Source organism: Leptidea sinapis, chromosome 39 (assembly GCF_905404315.1).
Source record: "Leptidea sinapis chromosome 39, ilLepSina1.1, whole genome shotgun sequence".
In the NCBI taxonomy this organism is placed as follows: Eukaryota; Metazoa; Arthropoda; class Insecta; order Lepidoptera; family Pieridae; genus Leptidea; species Leptidea sinapis.
Window position 1 is genome coordinate 8913762 of NC_066303.1, and position 23383 is coordinate 8937144.

General features: G+C 34.3%; 1 protein-coding gene across 1 annotated transcript in view; it reads right to left on the minus strand.

The window, feature by feature from the left end:
* Positions 1-21277, minus strand: part of LOC126976058 (chaoptin) — a 65964-nt gene extending 44687 nt beyond the window's left edge. The window contains exon 1 of the mRNA XM_050824200.1: positions 21117-21277. The gene's annotated coding sequence lies outside the window, so the exon portion shown is untranslated. The remainder of the gene's footprint in view (positions 1-21116) is intronic.
* Between the last annotated feature and the right edge of the window lie 2106 nt (positions 21278-23383).

Consider the following 23383-nt stretch of genomic DNA (forward strand, 5'->3'; position numbering starts at 1 on the left):
CGCAGATTATAAAAGAAAACAGGGACAGCTTAAAATTTAAATCTGAAAACATTTTCCGAGCTTAATATAGCAGTTTGGCTTAAATTTTAGCCGGATTTTTGTTGAAGTATAGAGACGATGAACTGTTCGTCGTCTCTGTTCAGAAAATGGACTGTATAAAGTGTTATATTTCGGAAATACATAATTATCTAAATGTAACGAGTTATTTTAAAGTGTTGAGATTATCTTAAGTCGTGCGGTTGAGATTTATATGCATTTTTCTTGTAGCCTCAGGCTGGTTTGTACCAACTAACATTAGCAATAACAAACATGTTAAAGTACCGGTTATGCAAAAACATCGTTGCACGATTTGAGAATTTTTTGATGAGTTTATTTTTTTTATATTTTGTTTTGTTTTGAGTTTAATCAGCCTATCTCTGACGCGAGACATTATAGTCTAGTGCCAGAGATTGGCGAGTCAACATCTCCTGATGTTAAATAGCTAAATAGAGACCTTTCAAGTTTCAAATAAATATGAGATATTGACTTGATATTTCACAATTTAACTTAAAATATGCAAAGGAGTACGATTGTGAATTACACTCCGTAGTCTATGTTAAAGTTAAAAGCGTCACTGTTAACGTTAAGATTGACTTAAACCTTCATTATATTTTAATATGATGCAACCCAGTAAAACCCAATAAAAAATAAAAGAAATATATTGACGTCTTTGTTAACTGAACAAAGAAGAATTATTCTTCGTAAATCTACTGCCATCGTTAACATCTAAAACCTGTTTAGTATTGTCATGTGAAGTAAACGTAAATATCTTTGCCATGAGTAACCAACCACTAAGCTAATCATTCAATTGCATTTAACCTTGATTGATACTGCGGTGCAGGCAGCAGCTAATATGATCAACAGATCGAAGAATCCACTTAACAACGTGCGCTGTGAATGTCTGGGATAAATTGTATTTTAAATTAAATACAGTCCATCTTTATTTATTATTTCTTTTATAAAAATAAGGGACGAGACAAGCTGGACATTCAGCTGATGGTAATTAATACGCCAACGCAGTGCCGTTTAGGATTCTTGAAAAAAACAAAATTCTGAGTGACAGTACAATTGCGCTGGTCACCTTGAGACACAGGATGTTAAGTCTCATTTGCCTAGTAATTTCACTAGCTACGGCGCTCTTCAGACCGAAAGACAGTAAATGTTTACACATTACTGCTTCACGGCAGTAATAGGCGCCGTTGTTAACCCATACTCTAGCCGGCATCCTGTGCAAAAGAGCTTCCCACTGGTTTTCAATGAATCCTCCAATTTCAAAATCAAACTCAAATGAAACAATCTTTAATAACATAGGCTTATAAAAATCAATTTGAATCTATACATGTAGCATGAGCCCCGATGGTAATGTTTTCAATATTAATGTTTTAAATAAATATTTAAAATATATGAAAGTCTTAAAGATGAAATTGGTAATTTAGTACTAGGCTTGGCGGATTTCTTTTTGAACTCTTGACTTTTAATACATATAGTCGAAGCGCACGCCGGTTCAGAAGTCTTACTTTTTAATTAGTTATCGAATTTTATTCAAATTCAATTTCAAATTCAAATATTTTATTTAAATAGGATGCGACATCACTTATTGAAAGTCAAAAACTACCACCCATTCCAAAACGAATGCCTCAGACCTGAGAAGAATGGGCGCACCAAACTCAGCGGGCTTTTTTTTCATCAGATAATATCAGACAGTATTCGTGATTGTATTCAGATATTCATAACTTATAATTTAAAACTGACATCAGGAGAATCGTTACGTTTACAGCATTTTTTTAAAGTTTTAGATAATTTATTGAAGTAGGCGTTACTTTGCGGAAATCCATAATTTTACAAATGATTTGAGTTTTCTTTAGTGTTAATTCCGCCAATATTTGTATTTAAACAATTCGACACGTGTTTCGTCTCTACACGAGGCATCCTCAGGACGTGTTGTCTCGCCAAAATCCAGATTTTGGCGGAATTAACACTAAAGAAAACTCAAATCATTTGTATAAAGTTTTAGATATTTTAGGCTTAGATCATTTATATGTCTAGATAGATCGCGAAAGCTGTGAAAACGTCGGAAAATACAAAAATATAGCCGTTCTTACTAATATATATATATTCAAACCAAGCTCTTGAGTCCTACAACATCATATGACATTATTTTTTACATATTATGTATAACAGCAGTTTTTAAACGATATCCAAATATCAATTCTTTAGAATAAATATCAGACTAAACTCAGACTACTGAATAAAAAGCTCGTCTTCAACTTGTCTCTTTTGATTTAAGCTTACATGTGGAAATCTTTTCAAGTTTATAGAATTTCCTACACTTTACAGAAAACTTTATAAAGCTTTGCCTTATTATGCTCTTCTTATTATGAATGTGAATATTTGCATTTTGAAATTTTGAGGTTATTTTTATAAAATAGAGTTAGTATGCTAAATAGTAGTTAGGATGGAGTTCTGGGAAATTTTGAACCATAGCTTTTTTTATGATAGTAATAATACGGGATGAGATGAGCAGGACGTTCAGCTGACGGTGATTGATACGCCCTGCCCATTCCAATGCAGTGCCGCTCAAGATTATTGAAAAACCCAAAAATTCCGACCGGCACTTCAACTGCGCTCGTCACTTTGAGACATAAGATGTCAAGTCTCATTTACCCAGTAATTTCACTAGCTACGTTACAGACCGAATCACAGTAATGTTTACACATTACTGCTTCACGGCAGAAATAGGTGCCGTTGTGGTACCCATAATCAAGCTGGATTCCGGTGCAAAGGAGCCTCCCACTGGTGTTCTGGTTGGTTACTTATAATATTTTTAACCATCAATATATAACATGATATTAACAGACACCAACTGCAACTATCAGATATTTCAGCCCTCATAGAATTCTGTTTCCACCTCTGGGTGTCCCACTATCAGCAGCTTCTTCCATTTGAATGCAAACAACGAAGAGTGGCTCGAATTATCGACGATAATTCAAGTCAGTCATCAACAATCGCATCATGCGTAAAGATATGGAGCTTAAATCATTAATTATACGTCTACATATATCTATGACAGCGTTGAAAAAAATTGAGTACTACACTAACGCTCGCGACTCGCGGGTGTAAAACTTAGCTTGTCACGCATACTAAACTAATAGTCCTGGCCTGTTTTTATCGGTTGTCTAACAGCAAGAGACTCGATCTAGATGTATAATTTATCTAAGATATGTATTCTCTTTGCATCTCCAATCCAATATATCACGACAAGTAAATAAATAAATAAGTGCTCGGAACACCATCTCAAAATGTGAAACTTCCGAAATCATGTACCGGCAACAGTATTCCCGAACCGATACGATTAAATCCGAAATCACAATCTGAGTTACGTCATATTGATGTCGGTGTTATTAATTGTTCTGTGATAAAGAGAAAAGGAGAAATATCTATATATTTATAAGAGATTTCCACCGATAATTGACTCATCACGATATCTCTGGAATAATAAGGCGTTGAGACTTGAATTTTGGTAGGAATATTCCTTTCGCCGAGTAGAGGTCAGCTGAGAACGGATTTTACAAAATTCCACCTGCAAGAGTTTTTTTTCTCACAGAACATCGTATGTCGGGTCCGCTAGTATAATATATCTTCTTCTTCGTCGTTACACTCTTGACAGAGCGGTAGTTGGGGTAGATGTGATGCGCACCAAGAGACTTCGCCACTTTTCCCTGCTGGCCGACAGTCTTGTGCACTCATTCAATGAACCGCCCACAGCGGACTTAATTTGGTCGGTCTATCGCATGAGTGACCATCCCCGCCCTCTGGTACCCTCCACTTTGCCCTGAACGACACAGCACTCAATGCATTCACTCTCGCGCCCGGAGACGTGTCCGAAGAACTTAAGAATGCGACTCTGTATTAACACCGAAAGGCGTTGTTTTATGCCATGTTCTTGGAGAATGGAGACGTTGCTGCGAAACTCGGTCAAAGAAACTCCTAGCATTCTCCTCGAGCACCACATCTCAAGAGCATCAATTAGAGTATAATATATAGAGATACTTTAATAATTTAACCATCATGCGGGACCTGTGCGCGGGACCATATTATGTGCAATATCACATAAGAACTACATTCTCCTACACATCAAGGCCACGTATCCTACGTAGGATGTCGACGTTATTTAAGTACTGTAATTATATCTAACAACCAGTAGTTAAGGTTAGCTTTGAGATGTAGTAGATAAAGATAGGGTTATGGCCCAATGGATACATTAAGACATGAAACTCATTAAGAATTTTCACTAAAATCGCGACGTTACAGAGATATATAAATAGTAAAATAAATAGTTTTTTCAGTAGTTATAATCGTTATTTACGGAACCCGCCAATGCAATCACTTTTTCAATCATCTTTGTTTAACAAACTCCATCTTTTTCTCATCTAAATCTAAGAATTTTAATTATAATTTCTTTAATAATAAACCTCATGTAATTGGAATATAAAAATAAAGTCTTAGGATATCTTTGTACATTTATGCGCACAATTGATGATCATTTGATGAATAAATAAATAAATATAATTTAAAATACAGAGTAGTCCCTAGCAGATAAAAGAAGCTAAATATTTAAAGCTTTGATTACACTGTTGCTAAAAATGTGAATATTACATAACAATAAATGGGGTTAATTGCGTAGGAAAAGGACATTTCAACGTCTTTCTCGAACAATGGCGATAAAAATGATTTACCGTCGTGTAATTAGTGTTGATTTGTGGAAAATGCAGCACTTTTTAGTGCCAAAGTTGTAATTCATACAAGCGACCAGCCTACACTGATTGACTATTCCCAAAGGATTATTTTTTAATTAAAACCCTAAAACTTTCGTAATTAAGGGCCTGAAATGCGCAACAATTTTGTAATTCTCCTTAAATTCCCCTTTCGGTGAAGAATTTTCCTTTAAAAAAAGTCTATTAGAAAATTCAGAGCTAGAAAACGGAATTTTCATCCATACTTTTACTAACATTAAGTGTTTATACAAAACGTTTTAATCCATTACCAACACCGTTTTTTTGCAATTTTAAAATATTTTCAACCGACTTTTCCACTCCTTCCGTAAGAGCATTATCAAGTTAGAGGAGTTCATGGGTAAGTCTGGTTGAGATGGTCTAGTACGGATGCGCATATTTACAATACATATAGCCATCATTCCTAGATATGGTCGGATTTATGGCTTGTGATTATGTTGGAACTTCACCGGCAGGATCAGGTAAAATAGCCCTTTGGAATCCTTTCTAAAGCTAAACGCATCCAACATATCATATGTTTCTTGTACCAGTTCTTCACGGGTTCGATAATTATCTTTTGTAATCGGTGATAATGTTTTAAACCGGCTCTCATTTTAGCACTATTTATAGCGTAGTTTGGGTTATATATAAAGTACTGCTTTCATCTCTTGTTTGACCATGTACAACATAGAATAGAAATATCAGAGGTCTGGTTGTGTGTGAACAGTTCACTCAATTGGCATTGCTTAGAGATGTAGCTTGATTATACGGAACTCCATCTATGCCGAAAAGGTTTCAATGGGCTATTTAACCTGATTCTGCAGGCGAAATTCTAGTATAACCACACGCCATAAATATAAAAATCATCAGTCGTTGCAACATAGTACGGTTTTCAAGGAACTTTATTTCATGTACTACTAAGCTACAGAATAACTTATTTGCCTGGTATTTCTACCCGTACAAAGCCGGAATAGCTCCTATGTTTCCTCCGGTGTTGCAAGATACATTGCAGAACGAATTGGACCATTAATCCTAAAGGATTATAAATCGCAGTCATGAATATAATGATAAGAATGCATTTAACCAAACATAACTGGTTATATAATCATAAAAAATAGTGACCTTCACAAAACAACAATACAAAGATCCAGTCCATTCATAATAAGAACTTGAACTTACAGGAACCACATGAGTTAAGGTTGTCTAGTTCCTATGGATATAATTACTTCAAACTACAATGGCTCATAATGACACGGTAACTGGCTGGTTTGTTCTTTGTAGTATAATAACATATGTGTACATAAAATTATATGCGTTATTAATAGATAGATAAATAAAGGTTTATATTAATATTCTATCAAGCCATAAATCGTCCTTGCGCAGTCTGCCCAGGTCAGTACGAAACGGGTGCCTTTCAAAAGCCCTTAAAAACCCTAAAACGCCGGCGACATTTTTTGGTTTCTCTAATTTTGCAGTGTGCAGTATTTTTGCTTGGTGACGACGAACAAGACGTACGCCCTGCTCATTGCAATTAGTACCACCCAGGATTCTTGATTGAATTTGAAATTCTGACTGGCATCACGATTGCGCTCGTTACCTTGAGACAAGATGTTAAGTCATATATATTTTTTATTAAAGCCTATTGAAATAGAAGACTATTACTTATTATATTTTGTATTTCATCCCACTGATGAGTCTCCCTTCTTCTTCCATACCTCCTTCATAATCTACTAGGTCATCACTCTATCTCGTACCAGGCCTTCCCTTTCTTTTATTGGCATCTAATGGGTGTCAGTTTGAGGCTATACTGCTCCATCTTTCATTACTTGCCCTTGATGTTTGGCCTGCCCAATTCCATTTTGTATTTTTTGCAATTATTTTCCCAATTCTTACTTTTCTCCGTATTTCATTCTTCGTCATTTTGTCTTTTAGTCTAATACTTAGTTTCAATACATATTTTCTTGGTCTTTTACTTTAAGTCTCATTGACTTATTTATTTTGTGCCCAAGTTTAGCAGCCATATGTTAGTGAGGGTAACAGCTATTATATGTTTTTGATTTAAAGCTGATTAGCCCCGGTAAGTCTCATTAGCCCAGGTATTTCACTCGCTACGGCGAATTGCAAACTAAAACAATAATTCCTGCACATTTAACAGTTACGTAACGTCAAGCAGTTGACGGTAAAAAAGGTGCCGTTGTGGTACCCATAGCTGGCACTTTAAGAAGAAGTTTCCAACTGGTAAAGAAGTCTGCTGCAATTGAGCTATGCTGATCGCTTACGTGATGACCTGTTTGCCCATTTGTCCTTCAATTAAAACCTTATTGTAACTTTACAGTACAGGGTTTTTATCTTATTTCAAAAGAATAAGTATAAAATTGAACACGTACAAAATGTAAAAAGTGACCTTTCGTTGATTTGGGACTACGACGATGGCAACTTGTACTTAAAACTTGGTGAACCGCATAAACATTGGTAACTGATTTTGGCCAGAAATGTGGCGTTCAATCTGAATTTATTATTAACGGTTTATTTACTTATGATTTGCATCTCAAGTTTAGAATGCCATTGGTTTTTGGGAATTCGTACTATCCGAGATTATATAATAATTATAATTTATTTATTTTAATAATTTAATCATAGTAATTATATTATGTCAATAAATTTCAGCTTCTTTTCATTACTTTATACTACAGTGAAAATTTTAAATGTAGCAATCGTAATGCGACAGGCGGCAATACAACCTCAAAATCAATAAAGCCGAACGCAATGACATTCATATGTACCTACTTCATTCATGCGTAAATAATTAAATATTGAATCGCTCTGAAAACGTGCAGTCATGCAGAAATATATATATTACGCTCTGAAAAAACCCTTTGAAGCCTTTGATTATGATAACAATAATTTATCCTATCTACCTTTATAAAATTGTTTTTAAAAATAAAACCATGGATAAACAGAATAGTTTTATTTCAAATTTATCATATTCAAGAAAATTACTAAGGCAACTCTTCGCGGCTATAAGCCACAGTATATAAACTAAAATAATCGCGCATTTATCAAAATTTCATCATTATCATCATTTCAGCCAGAAGACGTCCACTGCTGGACAAAGGCCTACCCCGATGACAGCCATGACGATCGGTCCTATGCTGTCCTCATCCGACCTATTCCGGCGATCTTGCCAGATCGTTGCTCCATCTTGCGGGCCTACCAACATGATGTTTTCCGGTACGTGGTCGGCATTCGAGGACTTTACTGCCCCAGCGACCACTTGTCTGTTCAGCTATGTGCCCTCCCCACTGCCACTTCAGTTTCACAACCATCTGGGCTATGTCGCTAACTTTGGTTCTCCTACGGATTTCCTTATTTCTGATTCAGTCTCGCAGGGAAACTCTGAGCATAGCCCTCTCCATTGCCCTCTGAGCGATAATGAGCTTCCTCATAAGGCCCATAGTTAGCGTCTAGCGACTACGTCTGCGTTCCGTATGTCATTTTTTTATTCATATTCAAAAGTACACTTGAAATGATGCAAGAGTATTGAAAAAGTAAGTTTCCTTTTGCTTTTATATAACTAGCGGACACGACAGACGTTGTTCTGTTATAAAAAAAACTCTTACGGATGGAATTTCTTTAAATCCGTTCTTTGCTAATCTCTACTCGGCGAAAGGAATATTTCTACCAAATTTCAAGTCTCTACGCCTTATGGTTCCAGAGATATCGTAATAATCTCTTATATATATATATATATATATATATATATATATATATATATATGATTGCTATAATGCATTTGTAGATCAATATTGATATTTTTATGCTGAGATAATAATATTCCCTTATTTCACAAATCTATGTAAGTAACACCTGTATTGAGATGATTGAAACAAAAGCTACCTTGTAAAGAATGAAGAACGTTAATGGGTACTATGCGAAATCGTTTAATCAATCGTCACAATAAAGTCTATAATGTATATAAATACACTGGTCATTGTTTCATTTCAAAATACCTACTAGTTTATATTTTAATCACATCTAAAGTTCCCATATATACTTATATGCCGTGCGGCCTCTGTGTGACGTCACAGGTCAACAGTCACTCACAATTAGTGGCTGTGCTTTTACATTCCGGCACAACACGTGACTTTCTTATATTTAAATTAAACATTCCAAACAATAACTCATAGTGACCCGTACCGGAGCGAGCAAAAAACTGCGCGAGTGTTGACTTATGACGTCACAGGTAGCGAGCACCGGCCGGTCGCAACTCGCGCGTTTTTTTATTTTTTCTAAGTTTATCTCGGAAACTAATTGAAGTGTCAAACTAATTTTTAATACACAATTTTTATATTTTCTATAGAGAATACGAAAAGCTAAAAATCAAAATGAGAGAACATTCTTCATTACGCTTTTACTTCTATATATACATTTAAACAAATTTTATTACCTTTGACTCAGTATTATTCAAATATATATTGCTATGCCGATTACATTAAAGCTTTTGCAAACAAATATTTCGTCTGAGATCTATTAAATATTCCTTCAGTAAAATATTAACATTTCTCTGAAATGTTAATTCCAATGTTTTATTGTAAAAGTATACATTATCACAGAATATTAAAACAAAAGGAAGACTTAAAATGCAAATAAAAGCAAAATAGACAAAAGTTTATAATGTGGAACTATCTCTCTTTTGTTTACTCGCGCCGTTTCCTGACCTGTTTAATAAGTTATTACAGTAGATTAACTTTTATAATACATTGCGAAAATAAATCGAGTGCCGGGTATTTTACTCGTAGCATATATTTTTGCATAATATTTCAAACTAGTATGCTATTTTCAAACGGCAATTTTCGAAAACTATTCTATTCGTAAAAGATTCATTTTATAGCAGCATTCATTGTATCTATGTCGGATAGAAGGAATATTTATTTGATATTAAGAAAGTTAAAATTTTGAAGTTGTAGTCTAAGAAAAATAAAAATAATAATTCATATTATATGAGTAAAGTGAAAAATAGACGCGGGCAGGGGGTTATTTTGGACACAATACGCTGCGTAGAAATGATATTGAAAACACTCTTTCTGGTTTGTTCTGTATTCTGAGCTTTGAATGCACCAAATAAATATATGCTGACTACTGACTGAAAGGTCGCTTTCAATTAAATTATGTAACAGAATGTCAAACGCTTGAAACTTAAATCAAATATAATGTGGGGCTGCTGATAATTTGGATTTCTCCTATTTTTTTGTTCTTTATAACAGGCGAGGGGGCAATAAGTGCAAGGAACCCATATTATGTCTGCTCGCGGACCGGTGGATATATATTTTTCGTTAAAAATACACTGGAGTAAGACAAGTTACACAATATACCAAGCGAAAGGTCATTTTACAGACTATAAAAGTAAAAATATTTTAATATGAAACTATATCTGTGTAAAATGCGGTCAGCCGTAATAATTGTCTGTAGCAGTTAACCATCCCAAGTGGTCAAGCTGTTTGTGAGCGAGACTTACGAGCAGCATTTGATTGTTATATGTTTATTCATTTATTACAACAAAACACAATAATTTATTTGTGGTTTATATCAGTTTTTCTGTGGCTTAAGCCATGATTCAAAGAAGAAACCAATGGACAATTAAATGAATGACACAACTATGAGTAATATCCGTTGCACACGATAATGCAATTAAATGTCTCACGCGGCGCTGTTGTCCTAATGACGCGTGGGCGCAGGGCAGGTGGCCTAAATGTGGCGAAAGCTTGACCAATCGTTGTTAATGGTGTTAATATAATATAACGGGGACTGTACTTAGTTTTTTCATCATATTAGCCGGAAGATGTCCACTGCTGGACAAAGGCATCTTGATCTTGACCAGATCGTCGGTCCATCTTGTGGGGGGCCTATCAACACTGCGTCTTCCGCTACGTGGTCGGCATTGGAGGAATTTACTGCCTTAACGGCCATCTGCCCGTCGAACTATGCGCCCTGCCCACTGTCACTTCAGTTTCGCAATCATTTAAGCTATGCCGGTCACTTAGTTTGTTATGTCGAACATATTGGGACTTCATGGAGTGCAGTTTAGTCCAACTTAAGAGATAGGATAGTTTTTATTTCGATTTAAGACCCATAATTATCTTTATTTCCAATATTTGTTTGGTATGGACATATTATTTTCTATGAGAGAATTTATTGACGCACGGTTTGACAGTTCTACTGTGAAACAATTTCATTATAACATCAGGGAACATTTCTTACGAAACAATTCTAGATGTCATGAAATATTTATTATTTACATTATTATATACAAATCGATAAAAAAACAGTATTTTATTTATTATTTGCAGAACAACGTCTGTCGGCCAGCTCATACTATAATTTTGACCTTGACACGAGAAGTATAACCTGTAGAAATTGATTTTTAATTCATATTTGATGGCGTGATACGCTAAAGATTTTGTTACTTATATTAGATGACGTAATAGATCGATTTTGTATGACAATATTGTGACGCGCACACGAGAGGAATACTAATGATCATGTACCTTGTGCGTTTCACTCTCGCCGAAGTGAAAGCTATTCTAAGCAAACGCCCACGTTATATTATTAATAATATAATATAATATAGCCTTTACAGATTACAATATACAATACAGTTATTAAACACTTTTCTATTGTATTTATAATTTAATAAATTACTACCTAATAGGATAATTAAGTAAATATTGTGTCTATTCTTACAGGCCTTATACTGCTTAAGTGTAGAAAGTGTTTTTACCCAAAATAAAGGATTTTTAGAGCTAAGCCTTATGTTGTATAAGTACCAAATTAAAATTACAAATTCCTTATTCTATTTATAATCGTTTATCAAAAAACACATTGATACAGTCTGTATATTTTGTAAAGGCAGTCTGATATCAAAATTTATGGCGTCTTACGAGTATTTTACAATCAATTCGATCTATACAATCATTCTAGTAACTACTAGTAAGCTAACCTAAGTAAATCTTCTTCGACAACTAATATCTCCCACCTCATAAGCGTAACACTTACGCAATCAGACCTCGAAGGCACGTTTCGTCTGCAGCGTGGAGCTTATCACAAGGACTTAAAGCTCATTTCCGCTTAGCACATAAATGTGGCACACGCGAAGGCTGTATTACGACATTCATGGGAATTCTTTTCGAATGTTGCGTATTCGCTGTTCTTAGCCACTTGTTGTCAGCGTACTGTTGTATTGATTTCGTTGTTACAATGAATTTTTGCCTGATTAATATTAATATTTAAAAACTATTATGGTATTGAATAGGTATATTTATTTTTCTTTCATTTTAATTTGATTCGTTTATTTGTATTTTGAAACTTCTTATTTAATATTTTCACTCGCATTAATTTATTAAGCATTTCGCGGGTTCCATGTAGAATAATACTGTAAATAAAGTCTACTGTAATCTTTATATAAAAGATTAATAATATTAATATTTTTGAAATCATTGCCTTGACTAAAAAAAAAAACAAACTTTTTATAAGCTTTGGTCGCCATATTGTTTTTTTAACAAATAAGAGAGCCGAATCTAGTGCTCCTCAAGATGTTTCACTTATATTATTTGAATATATGAATCGTGTTTAAATAATATAAATAATTTCATAAAAAGTAATAAAGAATTTACTGTATAAGTATAAATATAAATTATCGTATATTGGATGCATCAACCTTTACCTGTTCAACAGTGAAATGTCTACAGGCTTGCCTCACCGCTTCGCATCCCATGAGCTGCATGCCCGTTTGCACCCTCTTATAAAAAAAAATATATAGCCACCGTCGTGTGTAAAACAAAAATTATAAATTGAGAATATCCAAACCCAGAACAGTTACATTGGATATTCTTGAGATACGTATAATTATAATTTCACTTAACAACCATAAACCTTTATTAAATACTAATATATAATACCTCGTTTGTGATAAATGGTGTAATTATAAATCATATCAATTGAGCACAATGATTTGTCGCTAAAATCTCATTTCGCTTTGACGATGCTATCAAAGACTCCAATGCAGCGTGCATTGGAGTCTTTGAAGGGGGATTGATAAAGGCTTACGAACCATTAATAAAAGTTGATTCACAGTCGAGAAATAAAAATGTTTTACTTCCTCTTTAAGCTTGTTCTTGATGGATTGTCTAAGAATATAAATTCAAGTAGCTGCTGGACTAACGACTTAAATTATTTTAAACTAGCTGACCCCCCGACTTCGTTCACGTACATACAGGACTGAGCACATAGTAGCGACGCGAACGTTCAATGAAATTTTTAAAATAAAAGAATATTATACCATATGCCAACCTGTATAGCCGAGTGGTTAGCGATCCTACATACTAAGCTAGAGGTCCCGGGTTCGAATCCCGGTAGGTGCAAGCATTTATATGATGTATATAGATGTTTGTTTCCGAGTCATGGATGTTTAAACGTATTTATGTATGTTTATATGTATGTATGTATGTTTAAGTAAGTATATTGTATTAAATATATCATTGTCTTGTAACCCATAAGACAGGCTATATATGCTTAACTTGGGGCAAGATAATTTGTGTAAAAAGTGTGTCAATATTATTATTATTATTATACGCTGTCGCGATACTTTTTGTAAATGATAATAACTATTATTTATATATTTTAAACAACAATAGGTTCATTTATAAATGTTAGTGATACATTCTTAACCTACGTTAGTAAATACAATAAATGACATATAAATGTTAGTAGTAAACTTATTATATATTACTCAAACATTAGTTATGTGATAATAATGTGTTCTGTAAGGTCGTAGTTCATTATTTTATCCTATCATCAATACTATTCGCAGCACACTCGTTGTAAAGAATATTTTAGGTATTTTTTTACCCCTTGGGTTACACTATTTGAGTTTTAGTAAGGATCTCTATTTTTTTTTTTGGAAAATATAACATCGCCTATGTCAACCAGGGATAGGTTCCGCTGTCTGTTCGTGTGTATAGCAGACTGTATATTAAAAAACATCATATATATAAAATTGAAAATTTGACTAAGTGTGTTACATAATAAGTTTAGCCTAGCCAAAAGCTTAGCAAAGCCTAGTAATTTTGCCCTTTAACCGAAGCACAATAATGCTTGCACACTACTATCTAAGTTCCCTGGCTGGCATCCTGTGCAAAGCCTTCTAATGGGGAAAGTATCTAAAAATAAGTATCTATTCGGAGACACACACAGATACATATTCAGATACACAGAGTAGTATGTAGTATTACTGTGACCGTTTAAACACAAACATGAAAAAGTAGATAGTGTTATGTTTTCTATGTATGTACTACTTCCAAGTTCTACTCACATTACTGTACTTTCTTCGTAAGTTTTCAATTATAGGCGCAAATATTATGAAAGTTTTTTGAAGTACCAACTTCTGAAGGAGATAATTTGAAGTTCATTGCGGATGTTAGAGATATTGAGTTATTGAAATCTGATTGTGCTCGTAAATACTTACATCACTTTGAAGCCTAAATAAGGGTTAAGAAGCTACGATAGGAATCCAGCTGGTTGCTGGAATCTGCAACTAGCTGGATTCCTTTCGTAGCTGGTGGGTAGTAAATTACTGAGCTAATGAGACTTTATATCTTACTAGCTGACCCAACAGACACTGTTCTGTCATGAGAAAAAGAATTGTATGTAAGTATTCAGGAATACATAAATACGCCTTGTTCCCGTCGGGGTAGGCAGAGACAATAGAATGTCACTTGCTTCTATCCTTACAAACCTCACGCGCTTCCTCTACATTCATTAATCTTTTCATACATGCTCGCCGATTGCGGGTGCTTTGCACCTTTCCTTTTCTCAAAACGTCCCCAATTTGGTCGACGAATGTTCTACGTGGTTGCCCGCGACCGACTTGCCCACACACACTTGCCTTATATATTTGATGCATCATTCTTTCTTTACTCATTCGCTCCACGTGTCCAAACCATTTCAGCATTCCTGTTTCAGTCTTTGTCACAACATCCTCTTTTAGACCACAGCGCGCTCGTATTACCATAGCATTCAGAATTCAATCAATCAGTCTGACCCCACACATACTACGTAGTTATTGCATCTCAACTGCGTTAATTCTGCTTCTATGCTTTTTTTGCCATACACAACTCTCACTTCCGTACATTAACGTGGCGACAAGCACTCCATTATGGACAGCCATTCGTGCTTCTTTTGGCACAGTCTGGCCGTTCATAAAGGCATGCAGCGCTGCATTCACACAGCTTCCCGTAGTCACTCTCCTTTCAATATCTCCTTTATATCTATCGCCTCTTGTAAACATGCTTCCCAGCCTATTCAGGAATAATATAGTCTCTAAAGCCATTGGAAATGTGTAATCAAAGTTTATGAGTTAATATGAAACAAAAACGTATTTTAATATATTATGTAGTAATAAAATGGTAAATATTAATATCGCGTTTGTGTTAACAGCTTTTACATTACCGCTTTATAATTGCCATTTTTTGTCGTATTAACATTATACTTAGTTGATACGTTATACTTAAGTGATAGACATATGTCACCGGGGACTTTTCTGTAAATAAGATAAACAATTCCACCATACAATGTTTTGTTGCAATGGCTTATTTTTTCCCAATACATCCAACAAATATCGTTAATGTATACACAAATGTTTACAAAACTAAACACATTTTATATTTAAGCATTCCTCGGGAACAACGCTTTCCATTGGTGAAATTGGAATGAAAATCTGTATTAATAATCAGCAGTAGTTTTTGAGTTTATCGCGAACAGGCAGACAGAGATGTAGTGATGTGCTTAAGAGACGCGCGCACATGCGATGCCAGTCTAAATTATGCGTTATCAAAAATATCGCTTTGTATGGATTAGCCGTATCTTAAACTGATCTATCGTATTTTTCGTTGATTCATATAAAATCTTACGAACCGGAAGAAAGGTACACTATCTTTAACTTTATAGAATTTCGTCCATTTTATTCAGAGACAAACGCAAGCACTCGCATATATAATATGATTCTTATCATTAATAGCAAATTGAATGGTCAATCAACTAAAATAAAAAATATCACTGACTCGTAGTAACTTGTGACCACAAAATTAATTTCAAGACATTCAGCATTCATTAATATAAGTCATGAATTCTATGAAATTGATATTTTTAAGAAAACAATATCTAATATAAGCTGAACAAAAACAGCATACACTGCCTCTCATATAAAAATAACTTAGTGCTTAAATAGGGGCACTTCTTAATGAATATTATGTTCAAGGATGAATATGTACATGGATAAATATTTTTGGAAAATCACGTTAGAAACTATCTTACTTCCTCTTTTATTGAAGTCGGTTAATTATCTAAGAAAAAAAAATAATTACTTACTCGTAAGAAATGATATTATACGAGTATTTATAAAACCATCAACTTAAATGTTGCTTTATGATTAAATTAATGATTTAAAACATTAAACAAATTTTAGTACCATAGCTATCCTAGTCTTCATAATTATAATCTCCTAATGATACAATGTAATTAATTCATTCATTCAAACAATAATTACGCAAGGTATGCGATTATTAAATTCATAGAATTGGCAAATTTAATTCCAGTGATTACCAATGGGGCTTTTGTTGTAAATGTAAGGTACTAAAACTAATTATTAACATATTCGTTAAACTTTATAATATATAAGTCATCATCAAATTAAATAATAATATCATATTAGGTAATTATCAGAATTTAAAGCAGCCTTTGACATTAAGATTGTCGAACCTTTAACCTTGTACAGCCTGATAGACTGGTAGTTAGTAACGATGACCTAAAGTAAGAGTTCCAATAATTGGTATGAATAATACATAATAGGAATTTTTGATTCCTAGTTTTAATGTCTTGATTTTTTTATATATTTTTTATTCATTTTTAATTCGAAAAGGTTGTTAGGCACGATTATTGTTGTCTAGCCTCATTGCTAAGGCTGTGTCTAATTAAGGGCTATATCATTTATGTGTGAGTATTTTAATTATTTTTATCACTATTATAACAAAAAATACCACAAATTTAGCCTATTTCTAAAAGGCCGGCATGCAAAATAAAAATAAATTTCTTTTACAAAAGTATTAAAAACTCTCACCATATAATATATATTACGATGGTACAAGACCCTTGACAGTTTTTTTCTTTTTTAAATGAGCAAATGAGGATGCGGGTCGCTTCAGTCATTTCTAATTTATGAATTGCAGTATCTTTTTATCTTCGTTTCACGTGACTCATCGAGTATGGAGTCTACAAGTTCATAGGCCATATCCTTCGACGGTAGCTTCAATCAACGTACTCAAATCGAATTTATAACTCGACATTAGGCAATAAGTTAACATATTATAGGATATATACACACAAAAACCAGACCCACACACACAGACACCACCAGTGGGAGGCTCCTTTGCACAGGATGCCAGCTAGTTTATGGGTACCACGGTAACGGTGCCTACTTCTGCCGTGAAGCAGTAATGTTTACACATTACATGTGTTTCGGTCTGAAGAACGCAGAGCTAGTGATTTTACTGGGGAAATGAGACTTAACATCTTATCTCTCAAGGTAACGAGCGTAATTGTAGTGTCGCTCAGAGTTTTTGGGTTTTTCAAGAATTCTGAGCGGCACTGTAATGGGCAGGGCGTATCAATTACCATCACCCGAACATCCTGCTCGTCTCGCTCCTATTTTCATTAAAAATAAATACATATACAAACACATAGATATTATGTGTTCCAATAAATAGGTTTTATAAAGATTTTTTAAAGTTATCAGCGTCTTAATAAGTAGAGCAAACCACAGCAAACATAGCCTCAACCACAAATAAATTAAAAAAAAGGTGATAGTTTGAATGACGAACACATAAAAATCGGTCACTTTCTGACCGCAGCTTCAGCTCAAGAGAATCACCCAAATAAACAAATATTTTCTTTAAATACTGAGGGAAATGAAATAAAATTATGAGAAGAAGAAGACAAAGAATATTAGAGTTCCGCCGAAATCGTATTGTGAGATATGCCTTGTCCAAAATTTAGATACGCGATCAGAATTCCGTAACCCAAATAATATGAACCTAACGACAAAATGAAATAGTGTATAATAACAAAATATATTTATCATATGGTACCAATAAGGCTCTTGTTATCTGAAATGACAGAGGTAATCTTCAAAGTGATTCTCGTTCGATCCCCTTTGAGGTAACAGAAAGCCCGCATCCCATATTACGGAAATCCAAGCCATAATATAGGAGTATATTAGGTTTTTGGTATGTCCAATGTTCCGATGTTATTAACGGGCAACGTATACTAATTATATTCTGAGATAGTATTGAAACAATCTTGTTCAATTATTAAACTTTCATGAGACATATAGCGCCTATTTCTTCCGTGAAGCAGTAATGTGTAAGCATTACTGGGTTTCGGTCTGAAGGGCGCCGTAGCTAATGAAATTACTGGGCAAATGAGACTTAACATCTTATGTCTCAAGGTGCGAGCGCAATTGTAGTGCCGCTCAGAATTTTTGGGGTTTTTCAAGAATCCTGAGCGCCATTGCATTGTAACAGGCAGGCCGTATTAATTACCATCAACTTAACGTCCTGCTCGTCTCGTCCTCTATTTTCATAAAAAAAACATATTTACTAAGTAATTAAAACGGCAAAACTCTACATTCAATGTAGGTAACGACTAGCTGAGTGCGAGAATTGGCTCGCTCATTACACTCATACAGGAACTCCTATTGCTCCAAAGCAAGTCGGTACCTACACTGATTACTTGAACTTAGCTGTTCCATTTATCTATATATTAATAGGTACGTAAAAAAACATTATACACCTTTTTTGTACCCCAATTGCGCGAACAGATGTACGTGAACTTGACCACAGTTAAAGTTTAGACGGAGAAGAAGTAAACACGCGACAAATTAGGATATCATCCCCACCATCTGGATGTGTGGCAGTTCTCCACAGTGCGGTTTCCAAGGAGCTTCTTCCACCTACCACAAAGCTGTGGAATGAACTTCCTTGTGCGGTGTTTCCGGGACGATACGACACCTTCAATAAAAGTGCGTACACTTTCCTTGAAGGCCGGCAACGCTCCTGTGATTCCTCTGGTGTTGCAAGAGAATGTGGGCGGCGGTGATCACTTAACACCAGGTGACCTGTAAGCTGGATTGTCCTCCTTTTCCATAAAAAAGGGCATATATCTGTTTTTCAGAATATATAAAATACCTTATAAATATATTATATATAACATGTTTGTTGTCGAGACGCTTGGCCTGTGGGGCCAGAGGCGCGGAGAATGTACAAAGTATTATCTTCGCGCCTCAATAGAGCTACTTGAAACCCAAGCACTGGCAGCTATTTTAGTCAAAGCATCAGCCTAGCTATCCAAGGCGGAAATGCTGCCAGTATTCTTGGTACACTTCCCCGCAATCATATTTTTCATTTAAAGTAATCATAATATTGTAAGTATAGTGAAATGATCGGTTTGTTTCAATAAAAATTATTAAATCAATTAAAATCAAATATTAAACACACTATTGCTTGAATTACAAACAACATACACACACATACATTATAGAGGTCTTTGACAAATTAACTCTTATAAAGGTCAAAGTTAATAATTAAATGAATTATGGTCGAACTTCGAGCTCTGCGCGACCACTAGTTCAGTTAATTGTGCATCTTTTGACTTGGTGTTGTTGATTTCCATGAGCAGCTGTTTTTTTTTAATTTTCAACCAGATAAGCCATTTGCAAAGTTTAACAGTCATTCAGTTTATCACTCCATTAAATACCAAAGTCAACCAGATAGCCCAAATGATTGTGAAGCTGAAGTGGCAGTGGGCAGGGCACATAGTTCGAAAGACAGATTGCCGGTGGGGCAGCAAAGTCATCGAATGGCGACCACGTACCGGAAACAGTCTTGGTAGGCCCCAACAAGATGGAAAGATAATCTGGTCAAGGTCGCCGGTACGCGTTGAATGAGGACAGCGCATAACTGATCATCCTGGACATCTTTACGGGACGCCTATGTCTAGCAGTGGACGTCTTCCAGCTGATATCATGATGATGATGAAGCTATTTGCCCCCTCTAACATAACAGAAACTTTGCTCTAATAAGTTGTAATTCATTCTACGCATTTCGAATTGATGGCATCACGCCTAGTTTTGCAATACTATATCATCATTGGGCTCGAAATTATCTTTCTATGAACAAATGTAGGGATGGGGCGATTGCCACCAGGCTGTTTTATGACATATAATTTGTTTGTTGCTACAAACTAAATATTGTCTCATACGCCTTTTGCGAATGACTTATAAAGGTGTATTCTGAATTTAAAACTCATTTTTGAACACAATATGAATAAAAATATATGAACTTTGTATCAAGCCAATTCAAATGCCAACCCTTTTTCATTTTTTACAGCTTAGTAGTGTGATCGCGGTACGCTACGCCTTACATCGCTTTAGGACTATTGGTATTATTAGTATTTGCTGATAAATATTATGTGGGAAATTTGGGCGTTGCGTCACTTAAATATTTTTTTTAGTCTGTATCTAAACCGTCTCTCATATTTATAAGAAGGTATTCACAACAGAAAAATAAAACATATAAAGTAACTTCGATATAAATAGTGAAAGATATGTTATCTAATAATAAAAATAATAATTGTTAAATAACGTCAGATTAATAGTACCTACATGTACCTATTATGTCTCCATCAAGTTTATCGTTACTAGAAAACCTGTTTGTATGTGGTTTTCTTGATTATCATAATTAGAAACTACGATTTAAAATATTATGGTTACAATAGACCTTTTCTGCTTGTATGACCCTCGACCGTCGCCATATGGGAGACAAACACTTTATGTAATATTCATGAATAATAGTATTTTTTAAATACACAATCGATAGCCGAACGTTAAATATCACTTAATTTATAGTAGGTCATTACCGCAGCCCGTAATTGCTGCGCTGTCGTCAGTTTTTTTTTTAATTCTAGCTTAACTAAGAATAACATAAAACACAACTTTAAAAATAATATACGCAACAAAAGTAACACTTTAAAGAATTTTATAATAGTCAAGTAATTAAATGTTAATTAAAATAATAGAAGCTATACTTTAAAAATCAAACTTAAAGAGTAAATAAGAATGGTCTATTATTACGCAGCAAAACCTCAAAACAATGGAAAGAAAATCAGCCTTAAGGGAAAACAGAACGAAAATGCACTAACCGCCCCTGAACTTGACGTCATACAATAGTGCTCCGGAAAAATCGAGGTCGCCACTTTTCAATCCAAATTATGGCACAAAACAATTTCCTGATGCACTGAGTTTTATTTAACACATTTTTTTAAATAATATTTTAGAACACAACGCGTACACACTCGACGGAAGCACGGAGCGAACTACGTAAATGTTAGCGAAGTGATCGGGTCATGTGCAGACGTAATAAGCGGCGTTCACAATGACGCGATTTTCCGGCTTAAGTTGACAGCGCACCAGATAGTGAAAAATGTAAGTAATTATTACTTTTTATATTCTATATTATTATCTATGGTTTCGTACAGTAACTCGACTAATACTGACTGTCAAAAACAAATAACAATAATAAAGTTAGTTTATAAAAGAACTAAAATACACGCGTTGGTTGAAAAGATAATGGTTGAAATTTAAAATGAACATCAATTCTTTCCTTAACGACGAAATGAAACGAAATGAAAAAAATATATAAATTAACAAAAATCTTATTTTGCAAAATGAACAATGGAATATTTTTATCAAATTAATGTATTGTCATCGGTCCTCGATAAATCTGCGAAGTTTAAACGAAATCCGGCCGTTTAAAGTGTGTCAAAATCGCGCCCAAATGAGCCGGTTACAAACAAACATACATACATACAGGTGAAGCTTATAAACAGCGTGTAAAAATAAATACAATACAAGATTCACATACATACTAAAATGCTTTCGTATTTCGTATATGCGATAGGTATAATCATTTTAACATAAAATGAAAATTATTAATTCAAGTGAAAACTTAAATAAAGATAAATTGTGATGAGTATTAGTGAAAAGAAGCGGCAAGAAAGTCATTGCAACGTTTTTACGTCAACAGTTACAGATTCAAAATTTCGCTTTATATTTCTACAATCTACTAAATACTATCCCCCTTATTCATAATAGTCTGCTAACTTAAAGCATTGCTAATTCGCACTCTGCCTTCTTCTATTGACCTAAGTCAGAATGAGAAAAAACACTCCTTAGCGGCTGTTGGTTAGCGGACCATTATGAATAAGGGAGTAAGTATGGTGATGCAACTAAATTAGATTTAAGATTAAGTCGAAAAAACTACATTTGAGAACAGTAGCATTTATCTACATGCATTGCAAAATATCTAGATTTATTTATAAATATTTTACGTATCGGTACTTGACATATAATTTTAAATATAATTAAATTTCGTGACCAATAAAAGCTGATTAATTGCTCAAGTTAGTTTCCATTTGAGAACTTATTTAAATATTGACATATTAAGTCTTAGCCGTGTAGTGTAGGTACAATATAGATTCAGACGACCTGTATAGCCGAGTGGTTAGCGATCCTACCTACTAAGCTAGAGGTCCCGGGTTCGAATCCCGGTAGGTGAAAGCATTTATATGATGAATATGGATGTTTGTTTCCGAGTCATGGATGTTTAAATTATTTATGTATGTTTAAGTAAGTATATTGTATTAAATATATCGTTGTCTTGTAACCCACAACACAGGCTATATATGCTTAATTTGGGGCAAGATAATTTGTGTAAAAAGTGTGTCAATATTATATATATTATATTAATATAGATTGGGCCATTTATTTGAACAATACCTAGTAAGTTTGGTACATTCTTTTTTCTTGTTTTTACTGTCAAACATAACACTAAATATCGTTCTTTGCTTTTTATCTCACATGCTGACTCATCTTTTGATATTGTTAGAACGAAGTAAACAATTATTGCATTGCATGTTAATATATTAATTCATACTGACTTTCTACATTTTATCAACAAATAAATACCTACCTTGTGACTGGAAACATTCTAAAAAGGGAACCGAAGCTTTAAGCATCAGGTATTAATATAATATAAAAAAAACAAAATGGCACGTAACCGAAAATCGTGACGATTTGCTATAAAATTTCTCTCATACGTCGATAAAGAAGTTTCACTTCAATAATAAATATATAGAAGGAAAATACTTTCCACCGTGAACACGGCCTTACGTGCGAGCAAGACAGAGCATTAGCCGGGGCTCTACGTACGCTTTTCTCGTTATGTAAGGTCGGAGCCTGGATATACCTCCCTTGAGCTCCCCATTCGAAAATATCCCCCCTCCCCCCACAATTCCAACTAAATAAATACAATTAACTCACTCTCTGTATGCTTATGGTCATGCTTTTATATGAAACGAGATGAATTTGTCATTTTTTGGAAGGTTTATATGTATTCTATTTATTTTCA